The sequence below is a fragment of the Spea bombifrons genome, chromosome 1, assembly GCF_027358695.1.
Source record: "Spea bombifrons isolate aSpeBom1 chromosome 1, aSpeBom1.2.pri, whole genome shotgun sequence".
NCBI classification, from domain to species: Eukaryota; Metazoa; Chordata; class Amphibia; order Anura; family Pelobatidae; genus Spea; species Spea bombifrons.
Window position 1 is genome coordinate 81,523,736 of NC_071087.1, and position 12,788 is coordinate 81,536,523.

Sequence of the window (12,788 nt, forward strand, 5' to 3'; positions counted from 1 at the left end):
GAAGAGCACATGAGGAAAAGGAGACAGGGACACGGAAGCGCCCTTTGTTAGTGCTTGCCTTTTACAATTTGTCATACTATTTTAGTGCTTAGGGGGCACTTTTAGGCTTAAGCACCAGCCTCTCCATTACCTGTATTCCTTTTAAAATGCTGTCCTAACTTGTTTAATTTGTACTATTCTAAAAGGGCAAACAGTAAAAATAAATGATAATTTATATATAAAAAAAATGGCAATAACATTAACATGTTGATCTAAAGGTTCTATGTACTGTGAGGTTGAGGGAAAATGAAAGAGGGACCGCTTGGGTGAGGTGAATTTAATTGTGGAATTGGGTGCATTATTTCAGGTTGGAAGTTAAGGTAAAATGCAGTTGTGTGGATTCTATGGTTTTATAAATCAGGACATAATAACAATCATGTTTTCCTTAGCAGGTCTAAATACTATTTAAACACAACACATGATATATTATACCCTGTCATGATTTATTCAACAAAAATAGAGAAACCAGAATACTTTGATATACAAAGGAGTTCATGGTCAACTTAGTGACCGCAAGGTTCCCAGGTCCTGTGGCTGCTAAACAAGCAGTAGCATACCTGAAGGGGGACGTTTTCCCCCGGATGCCACTCATCAGGGTGTGCCACAACGGCCGCCTAACAAGGGTCCAAGCTTACCGCCGTGGCGCCCATACACTGTGCAAGAAAACTCTTTTTCTTCACACAGTGCACGGACGCCAGAGCAGTAACCTGCGGACCCGCGTTAGGCGCCCATTGGGCCACATAGACGTCTGCGTAGCTCCAGAGATGCTTGGCCGGCCCCCGGACCAGTGAAATCTGCAAGAGAGGTAAGGGGTTGCAGGATACTGATTGGGTGAATGAAGTGTTTAGGGGTAGAAATGGGTCAGGCAGGCTATGTAGGGGGGCAGAGGTGGCACAGGCAGGTTGCTTCAGGGGCAGAGGTGGCACAGACAGGCTGCTTCATGGGCAGAGGTGGCACAGCTAGGCTGTTTCAGGGGCAGAGGTGGCAAAAGCAGGCTGCTTCAAGGGAGGTGGTGGCACAGGCAGGCTGTTTAAGGGAAGCAGTGGCACAGGCACGCTTTTTTTAGGAGCAGCTGTGGCATGGGGAGGCTGTTTTTAGAGGCATACCATGTCAATGTCTAGTGTATATTCTGTACTACTTTCAATGTTTGGCTCAGTTTATAGTTACAGCTGTTCGGTAAATCTTATTTATTTAAACTTATTTTATTTATTTAGAAGTTAATTTATTTTTTCAGATTCTTAGTTTTTTCAGTTGACATACAGTTTACAAATTTGTGAAATAAATATTCTTGCCTACTAATTTTTTGGTGGGGGGCGCAAGATGCAGGGTCCGCCCCGGGTGCAAAATACAGGCACGCCCCTGCAAACAACCCCAAATCATCACCTCTCCACCACCAAGCTTGACAGTTGGTATGAGGTGTTTGGTTTGTGTTTGGTTTTCACCAAACGTGGTGCTGTGCATTATGGCCAAACATCTCGACCCTTTGATCTTGTCTCTGCAAAGGACACTGTTTTAGAAGTCTTGTGCTTTTTTTCAGATGCAAATTTGCAAACCTAAACCATGCTGCTGTGTTCTTTTAAGGTGAGAAGAGGCTTTCTCCTGAGACCCCTTCCAAACAAACCATATTTGTTCAGTCTTTTTATACTTTAACATTTATCATGCTAATTGAGGCCTGTAGACTGTAGAGATGTAACTGTTCTTTTGCAATCTCTCTGAGCATCTGGCCTTGGGGTGAATTTGCTGGGACGTCCACTCTTAAGGAGATTGGCAACTGTCTTGAATGTTTTCCACTTTTGAATGATCTTTCTCACTCTAGAATGATGGACTTTAAATTAGTTTTTCACACGTGGCTTCACCCTTTTGGCTTTATTTTTGTTGAATAAATCATGTAATATGTTATGTGTTGTTGCTCATCTGAGGGTGTATTTACCTAATTTTTAGACCTACTAAGGAACAGATGTCCTGATGTGTAAAACATAGAAGAGAGTGTACTTTCTTTTTCATGACTGTAGATGCACTAGGAGCAACCTCATCTAGACCTGAGGCTAGTGCTAAGGTTCTGCTGTGCGATTGAAGCAGCAGGGCATGAGGAAGTAGAAAGGTATAGATGTTCAATGCTAGAGATGGCAAGAAGAGTAGGACATGGAAATTGCCAACCCATTAGAAACGGGAACTGGAATGGGTACACCAGCAGGGGCCCTCCATTGCTTTGCACTGCCATTTTTGCAGAAGACTCAAAGTGGTTATGGCCCTTTATAATGGCTACTGGATCATGGACTGAGTGATTTTCAGGCAGGATAGGACTGGGGGGTAGAGGACTGCATTGGGAGGCGGGTCCCGCGGGACCCGCCAAAGAACTTGCGGGGGCGGGCGGTTTTTCAGCTATTGCGGGCGGGAGCGGGCGGTCAGCCAGCGTACCTGCGGGTCCCGGTAATCCCGCGCAGTCCCGCAAGGCTGCCTTCTCGCTGCTCCCTCACAGCGTCACTTCTCTTGTTCTGCCCAGGAACACAGCGGAGTCACGTGATTTAACATCTCATCAAATGACTCTGCTCCGTTCCTGCCGGAAAAGAAAAGAGACCTTCTGTGAGAGCAACCTGAAGGCAGCCTTGAGTGCGCGGGAAATCTGCAATTCTGATAAGGCAGTGAAAGAGTTTGTATTAACCAGTATGTATGATTTAGGGAATAGATCAATGGATGTTTGTGAATGACTTCTGCTGGGGCTTCTATGATGGGGGAGAGTGGCACACCAGGGGGCATGTTGGCATATTGGGGGGCACAGTGGGTTATCTGGAGATATATGCATAACTGGGGGCACAGTGTCATATCAATGGTTGGAGTGGCATATCATGGGCACAGTGGCATATAAGTGTCTATAAGGCATAACTGGGGGCACAGTGGCATATCAGGGATTGGAGTGGCATATCAGGGGGTATGTGGCATATCATGGGCACAGTGGCATATAAGAGTGTATAAGGCGCACCAGGGGGCTATAGGGCACTCCAGGGGGGACAGCACAGTGGCATATGTGGAGATATAAGGCATAACTGGGGGCACAGTGGCATATTAGGGGTTGGAGTGGCATATCATGGGCACAGTGGCATATAAGTGTCTATAAGGCATAACTGGGGGCACAGTGGCGTATCAGGTGTTGGAGTGGCATATCAGGGGGTACATGGCATATCATGGGCACAGTGGCATATCTGGGGGGTATAAGGCAAATCTAGGGGGCAGAGCGGCATATAGGGGGATATAAGGCATATCTGGTGTAGAAAGTTGCATATAGGGAAATATAAGGCATATCTGGGGGGCAGAGTGGCAAGCCTGGGGTCAGATATGCATAACTGGGGGGCAGGTTGGCAAATAAGAAAAATAAAAACAAGAAATACATTTTTCTCAATTATACTTTTTATTAAATATGAAAACATAGTTTCCTTATCAATTAATATTTATTAGTAAAACTTTTTTTTAGGTATTAAAACCTAGTTTGAGCGGGCTGGATAGGACACATATGTTGCGGGAGCGGGCGGGAGTGGACAAACAATCAGCGGGAGCGGGCGGGATTGGACAAAAAATCAGCGGGAGCGGGCGGGATTGGACAAAAAATCAGCGGGAGCGGGCGGGATTGGGCAAAAAATCAGCGGGAGCGGGCAGGAGCGGGATTAAAAAAGCAGTCCCGCGCAGGGCTCTACTGGGGGTGTCTAACCCCCGTAGGCCACACTATGAAGTTCTTGGTTGAACATCTCAGATTTATTTTGTATCAAGTTGCTCCATAATAAAGCATCCCAAAAGACATCTGGCAGAGAACATGCAGTGTGTGCTCTACTAAGTCCATTCTAAAACATACCTACAGAAAGATAATGCATAGGGAAGGTGTATAAGAGGATCCAGTCAACTTTGCAATGGCAGCCAATTTGACTGCACATATCCAATTGCTACTATACTACTGTAGAATCGCTTAAAACACTAAGAAAAAGTTTCAGGTATTGGCAAAAAACCTTTAAATCAAATTACTGTTGTGCACCCCTGGTTTCTGGACATTAATGCCCTAAAGAATGTTCACATACATATTCATCCCTCCTACTGTGTGTGGTTTTGTGTGAGCCCTAGCTCTCCCCCTAGTGTTTGTTTATTTGAAGTAGCGAGTGTAGTCAAAAGCAAACCTGATAAAAGGGAGGTTGATCCACTCAAAATCTCATCCTTAATGTTGTATGTTTTCTATTTGTCCTTAGATCATTAAACAACTTTTTGTTACACAAAGGAAACCCGAGTAAACACAAAATTATATATAGCAAACATATATAAGGCTTTCATGAGAACAGATACATAGTATATATGTTCCAAGAAGGTAAAAGTTTACAATACACAAATGTTAACAAAACCTTAGACTACAAAACAGTGTAATATATCCAGCCATCGAACCAAACACATTAGTACAGCTCGCTCAAGCTGTAAGCACAGAGGAAGGTGCACAACTTAGATAGTACACCAAGAAACAATACCACACCTGCTCCATAATGGATAATCTAAAGTTGTATGACGTGTGAAGAAGTGTATAACTGAACCCAAACAGTTTTAACTATGATTGTTTTGTCCAAACATATTGTCTTTTGTGTGGCATTCATGCCAGGGACAGGGTGTCTGCCCTGTAGCAGTGCAGAGAGAACCAATCAGTACTGTGAAATGCAATCAAAAGATACATTTTAAAATAATCATCTAGGTTCTCAGTGTAAAATGATCATTTAGTGAAAAAGAATCCTGTGTTCCCAGTGTAGCACTGCCTACACCCAGTGCAGAAGATACATTTAAGTGTAAATGGTTCAAGACTCTTGCAAGACCTAAGGGAATGTACCATTTGGCATTACACATTTTCAGGCTGTCAGGATGGATTGTTGTCCCAGGGTTAGCAAAATCAGTTACTAATCTACCCCCCCTCATAGTACAAAATCCAAAAGAGATGGCCTGCCCTACTGTTTTGGAACATTGGGTTGTTAACTAAGGGTAGAAATCTAGAAAAGGAGAATTACATTTTTTTTTCCTGACCTTCTGCCACGCCTTCCATGTTTGGTATAATAGAGAGTTAGAGATTAGTTCCTCCGGGCAGACCAGGAAAATGTCTGGAGAGAATCCCTGCTAATAAGAAAGCCATAGGTGCTCCAAAAAAGTTTAAGGATCCTCAGTAGAGGCCCAACAGATTGCTTAGGGTTAGACAGGAAGAGGAGCAGGTCATCTGCAAAGACTGCTGTTTACTCACGCCATAGACATAAGGTGAAAACTATTGGAGCCAGACCAACGGTTCTTTTGGCAGGTCATAAAATGGGAATGGGAACCAGTTGGAATTAAGATTATTCACCTTAACTTGTGCCCAAATAATTGGGACCACTTAATTGGGGGATAAAAACGTATCAAGTATTCCCATAAGATCCGATTGGAAAGCCTTGTCCGCATCACAGTTCACAACAATGGCATTTCTGTTATTCATTTGCTTGGAGTGGCTAGTTGCTGTGATTACCCATCTAGTATTTTGTGTGGATTGTCAATTCTTTATAAAGCCTGCTTGGGATAGGGAGATCATTTTTTTTAAAAAAAAAGCTGTAGTCTAGTTGAAATTATTGTATCAAAATAAAATAAAATTAGTTTAAAAAAATGGTAACATGTAAAACTTATTTTCCACTGATGTCACCATCAGGGGAACCTTCCAGTTCCAAAAAATGTAAAAAATAAAATAAATATATATATATATATATAGATATAAAAAATATTTCTATGAGCAAGTCCTAAAATTAGCACTTTATCTTAAAACAATTCTCGCATACACTTAAAAAATACCGTCATTTTTAAGTGTATGATTTGATGGGGTAAATTGCATTGGCCGTGTTGAGCAATAGACAGGGGGAATGATGACCACAAGTCTAATTTTTATTTTTATAAATTCACATGTCCCAAATGTGGCCTTTTAGCGTGTGGGGTATCACTGTACTCAGGAGATGTTGAACACATCTTGGGGTGTTGTGTGACAGTGAAATATACCAGGAGCTGTAAATTCATACAAAAGTACAACCTGTTTGGGAAAAATACACACAAAAAATACTACTGCAAACTTTGACAAAGGCTGGTGGTAAAATGTGTGCATGCGAAGTGTTAAAATACCAGCATTTAAAATACCCTGGGGTGTCTAGTTTTGAAAAATATATGGTTTCATAGGGCACACTGAATTGGCCAGGCTCAAAGATGTACTAAATAGGGCATGGGCAAAGGATCACCAAATGTCAAAGTTCAAGATTGAAAAATGTGCATGCCTAAAATGTGGCCCTTTTCCCCCCAGCAGACAGGCAAACCCATGGGGGGTATCGCTGTACTCAGGGGATGTTGCTAAACACATATTGGGGTGTTGTGTGACAGTGGCATATATACCAGGAGCTATAAATTCATACCTTAAGTAAAAAAAAAAAAAAAGACATTTGACAAAGACTGGCGGTAGAATTAATGCATGGAAAGAGTTAAAATACTTACCTTTGAAATAGCCTGGGGTGTCTAGTTCTCAAAAATATATGGTTTGATGGGGTAAATTGTATTGGCCAGCTTCAAAGGTACCCAAAATCTACATGGGGAAGAATTACCAGATTTGGAAAAATTCACTACTTGTACTTATTGCCCCATAACGTGCAGAAAAAAGCAAAAAAAAAAAAAAATTAGGTATTTCTAAACTCAGGACAAATAGTAGAATATTTTTAGCAGGATTTATCGTTAGCTTTTATAGATGAGTAAAAGATTTTTCAAGTAAAAGTCAGAAAAAGTAATTTTTTTCTCCATTTTTCATCATATTTTATACTTTTTTTAATGGTAAATAATATGATAAAATCAAAATTATGACATCCAAAGAAAGCCCTTCTTGTCCTGAAAAAACAATATATAACTTGTGTGGGTTCAGTAAACCAGAAAGAAGAAAATTACAGCTAAACACGAGCAGCGCAGAAATGTTAAAACAGCCTTTGTCACGAAGGGTACAAAAAATAAAATCAGCCATTGTCACGAAGGGGTTAAAGATGATTGTATAGAATGCTATCCAACCATAATTGGTCCTGTGTGAAAAATTAAGTGGCCACTTAGTTATTAAATCAACCATTTAACCAAATTGAATTGATATCTGAGTTAAATTTCCATAGCTAACACAATCAGAACACCATATCAAAAGCCAAACACGGTGGCAGCCTGGGCGACTTGCCCTAATTGATGGAACCATGAATTCTGACCTCTAATATCAAATCCAACCATTCATTTGTGCAGTTGACTTATGCAGCAGGAATATTATTTGAAGCACTTGACCAAGTCCACCTCTGAATGTTTTAAAAAAAGCAAACAAAATGACGGTTTTGAAGTGGCCTAGTCAAAGTCCTGACTTGAATCCAATTGAGATGCTGCAGCATGACCTTAAAAAGGCATTTCATGCTTGAAACCCCATGGTTGTGCCGCCATGGGTGGCACAATCAGTTATTAGGTTTAGGGAGGCAATTACTTTTTCACATGGGTGATATAGGTTTTGAATACCTCATATTTAACTAACAATTATCATTTAAAAACTGCATTTTGTGTTTACTCATGGTGTCTTTATCTTATATTAAAATTAGTTGGATGATCTGAAACATTTCTTCGGTGCAAGGGCGCACCAAAGAAAGGTTGCTTTTCTATTTCACCAAGTGAGGTCCCTGGGCTCCCTGTCACTGAAGCACTTGGTGGACCCACATAACATGTATTTCGTGACCTCACTATAGGAGTGATGCAGCAGCTTGCACTCTTCAGGTGTTTCAGTGTCATGGAAGCATCCGTGCCATGGACTCCTGGAGGGGCCTGAAAGCAAACCTCCTTCCTACAGACTATGGGTCCTGGCCTTGGAGGTTCTGTTTTTGGAATGGTGGGTACAGGGGGTCCATTGGGACTATTTCTTACCCCTGGAACAGAGGCTCCAAAGACTGTGGAGCTCGGACACAGATTTGGGGCACCTGCATTTTGGGAGGGGGTTTATGTATGGTATTACTCTCTGTCAGGTGAGCACTTACAGGACAAAAAACTCCATGGCCACTATTTGCACTAAGATCTGATATCCAACCGGTTTCAACCAGAAGTCAAGGAGCCGCCCGTGTTTATCATCTTCCCCACACTGTGTCATATACACCAATTAAATGTCCAATTTGGGTTTCCACCTGTCCAGGTTTAAAGGATCAAAGATTTACCTCATTATGTCCCAGTGCTGGTCTGGTTGCTATGTTATTATGAATACCTCAGGGGGGATTGGGCAGCATTTGTACAAATGAACACAACTGATTGCTGCACTTATCAGGGTCCTGGAATGCATGAGAAGGGAAGGACAAGAATCAGAGTGTGTATGGGAATGGGGCATGATTTGCTTTTTGTGTTCACACATAGGATGCAGCTACAGTATTAAGGTGAAAAATTGTAGATTGAGATGATGGCCAATGGTGTCTCTTTTTCTCCTTTTTTCCACCCCGTCACTCATTTCTCTCTCTTTTCTCCTTTCTGTCTTTTCTGTGTTCTTTCCTTTCTTATTTCTCCTCTCCTTTCACCCACCTTTCTCTTGCCCTTCCTTTTTCTCGTTTCTTACTTGTGTTTCTTTCTCCTTTCTCTCTGCTACACAGAGCATTTTAGTTGTCAATAGTAAAACCATGTCCATGGTCACACTCTGGGCACACCCAGCCTCAAAAGGAAATGGCTCAGCAAAAGGTGGCAACTTTATGTCCACTATACATTGTCTAGCGTTTTGTACTTGCATGACACTAGATCCTGATCACTTATGCTACTCCTAATAAATTATGGGTTTTAGGCACTAGCTCTAATATTTACAGTATTTCTCACTATGTATATATCTCTATATAGATAGATCTATATATATATATATATATATATATATATATAAACCTGTACTGGGCCCCTCCCTCTATAGAGATAAAAGTATTACTAGTAGAAAGTTAACTGAGAACTGGTCACAGAGCATGCAGTGGTCTGTCTGTCTCTGATCATGCTATAGAGTAGACTTGGGCGTCAGTGGAAAAATAACATTTTTGTTTTCCTGTTCGATTTGAGGGTGGAAAAAGTTATTTGAATTCAACAAAATTCGTCTATTACCGTTTTTGGTACAAGCTGAATTCGTCCAACATTTTCGTTTTCAAAAATCCAATAAACTCGTAGAAGACATTGAATAGGGAATTTAATGGATTGAAGAAAGAGGGTCAAAATTAGCTTAGAGTTATATCATTATTATTATTTATTGTTTTATATAGCGCCATCAAATTCCGTAGCGCTGTACAATGAGTAGACAGGACATAACAAGTAGTAACAGGCCTCTATGTTTGCACATTATTATTGTTTATTAGAACAAAATGAAATGCAAAACTATATTTCCCTGCCATCCCAGGTGACACTATGAGAGACTCCTCCTCCGTACCTGAGATAGGGCAGGACTCAAACATTTAAAAGGCCCCTCCCCTCCTAGCACCCTCAGTGTTTTTCCTGCCCTACATCAGGTAGGGAGGACTCGTCTCCCGTTTGTTATTTTATTTCGGCTCTAGGTTGAGCCGTTTCTCCCTAGGGCTAAGCCCCCTCGGGTGGGGGTAGCCTCTGCACCTTAGCCGGTGGCTGGTGCTGCGCGGCCCGGCGCTTACTTACCCTGGCGGTGCGGTGTTCCGTCCGGCTTCCTTCCCTCAGCTCCCCGCTGTTTCCACTGCCGCTCGCTGTTTCTAGACGCCGCGGCTCGGCGTCTCAGCATTTTTTAAAGATGGCGTCTCGGTTTTTTCCGGCTCGGTTCGCAGGCATGTCCGGTATGCGTTCCAAGCCTCGTTTTCATGTCAATTCAAAATTTTGGCGCCAGATTTGCTGCTGTTGCAGCTTGTAGCCTGATTTGCAGCTATTTAAGCGGTGTGGTGAGTTGACAATGGATTATTATATATTTTTCTGACGGTGCTGTTGCATTTTGTCTGATTATGTCTGCTCCAGATAATTCTGAGCCTCCCTCTGTTGAGGAGAGACCTAAAAAGGCTTTAACTAAATCAAAACATGCGCAGTGTTCTGGTTGTCACAGGCCTCTGCAGGATGCTAAGAAAAAGCTCTGTTCTGCCTGTCTAAAGTCCGTTGCGGATTCAGAAGCCTCTGGTGGGAGAGAGTTTTTGGCCTGGCTTAAGGAGGAGATGCAGTCCACCTTTTCGGCTTTTCGTCAATCGGTTCCTGCTCCTTCCCATTTTCCGGCAGTTCGGGAACCATCGCTCCTGGGTTACCAGCAATTTTCTGACTCCGAGTTAGATTATCCTGAGCTGGAGGAATATTCTTCTGAGGAAGGTGAAATCCGAGAGGAAAGTTCCTATTTGTTCCCGGTGGAAGAGATTGATACTCTCATTTCTGCGGTAAAGTCTGCCATGAACTTGGAGGAAACTGCGACGCCTAAGAAGGATCACTTCTTTGCCGGCTTCTCCAAGCAGTCACCTTCTTTTCCTGTGCACCCTGCCTTATCCGACATCATTAAGCAGGAGTGGAATCATCCAGAGAGGAGGGTTAACCTGTCTAGGCGGGTGAAACGCCTCTTTCCGTTTGAGGAGGACTTTGAAAAATTTTGTGCAACTCCGCTGGTTGACACCGCGGTAATGAAAGTTTCCAGAAAGACTGCCTTGCCGCTGGAGGATGGCTCTCATTTCTCGGATCTGATGGAGAAGAAGGCTGAAGCAGCTGTTAAGAAATCTTTTGAAGCTTCCTCTGCTGCTTTTAAACCTGGCATAGCATCTGCCTCAGTGTCTCGAGCTGTTAAAATCTGGCTGTCACAGATCGAGGAGGAGGTTGCGGCAAAAACGCCTAGAGAAACTATCCTTAAGAACATTGCTGCTCTCAAATTGGCAGTGGATTTTCTCTGCGATGCCTCGGTTGAAAATGTCAGGATGTCAGCCAGGGCCTCTGCACTTTCGGTGGCGGCCAGACGGGCCTTATGGCTTAAAGCCTGGGGGGCTGACAATGCCTCAAAGAATAGACTGCTAAATATCCCTTTTAAAGGAGGGTCTCTGTTTGGTGAGGAGCTGGAGTCCCTGCTTGAGAAGACGACTGGGGATAAACATTGGATGCCTCTACGCAGAACTGCTCCCAGGAGGCGGCAGTCCTTTCGTCCATACTTTCCAGGCCAGTCCAGGGGTTATGGTTCCGGTTTCTTTCGCCCTGCAAGGGAGCATGCCTTCCGGGGCAGATTCCATCGTGAGAGAGGTAGACACGACAGGTTCGCCTTCCCCAAAGCGGCCCAGGATCCCAAAGGTTTTGCATGACTCGTCAGTCATCCCGGTGGGAGGAAGACTTCGGCATTTCATGGACTATTGGTTCCTCATCACCAAGGATTCCTGGGTGAGATCCATCATATCCCAGGGTTATCGACTGCAATTCGAAAGCAAACCTGCAGACCGGTTTTTGATCTCCCACCTTCCGCAGAACCTGGAACAGCGGGGATTCCTGCTGTCTGCTGTCCATCAATTTGTACAGACAGAAGTCCTTATTCCTGTACCCCGGCAGGAACAGGGTCAAGGAGTTTATTCTCGGGTCTTTTTGGTTCCAAAGTCACCAAAGGGGTTTCGTCTCATTATAGACCTACGTTTCCTGAACCGTCACCTTCGTTTCCTAAGGTTCAAGATGGAGACCATAAGATCAGCACTGGACTCTCTAAACCTCCAGGACTTCATGGTCTCCATAGACCTAAAGGATGCGTATCTTCATGTTCCTATGCATCCCTCCCATCATCGGTTTCTGCGGATAGCTATTCCTTGGGGTTCAAGAATCAGTCATTTCCAATTTCAAGCCCTGCCATTTGGACTGTCTCCAGCCCCCAGAGTGTTTACAAAACTCCTTGCAGTGGTGGTGGCCCATTTCAGACGTCAGGGCATTTCGGTCATCCCTTACTTAGACGATTGGCTCATTCACACGCATTCAGCGACTCTCCTTCAGTCTCACCTGTCCCGGGTGGTCCAGACGCTTCAGGATCTCGGCTGGATTCTAAATTGGGAGAAGTCCAAGTTAGTTCCTTCTCAACGATTGGAGTTCCTCGGCCTTCACCTGGATTCCTGCGAAGGAAAAGCTTTTCTTCCTTCGAGCAAGATCAGCGGTATTTACTCCCTAACCTGCAAGGTGCTTTCTGCACGAAAAAGTCCACTAAGGCGGTGTATGTCTCTTCTCGGCAAGATGACTTCAGCAAGATATGCAGTTCCCTGGGCCCTGGCTCACATGAGGGTCCTTCAGAATCATATTCTTCATTTGATGGAACAGAATCCATTCGCTCTGGACAGACTGGTTCGTCTTCCTCCGCATGTCAAGGCATCCCTCTCCTGGTGGCTCCTGCGAGATACTCTGGCCTCGGGAAGACGATGGGCCTGGTCATCCAAAGAGCTCCTGACGACGGACGCAAGCAGTACAGGCTGGGGGGCAACTTATCGGGACAACTTTGCTCAAGGTCTCTGGTCGCCTGCCACTCAGCTCCTACCCTCGAACTGCCTGGAGCTGCTGGCAGTGGAGAATGCCCTTCATCACTGGGAAAAGCATCTCTTTGGCGGCAACATCCTGCTTCGTTCCGACAATCGGGCGGTTGTCGCCTACATCAACAAGCAGGGGGGTACAAGAAGTCCTCGCCTACTGCGTCTAGCTCTCAGGATTTCCTTTTGGGCAGAATCACGTCTCATGACTTTGTCTGCGGTTCACCTTCGGGGGGCTTTGAATTCCCA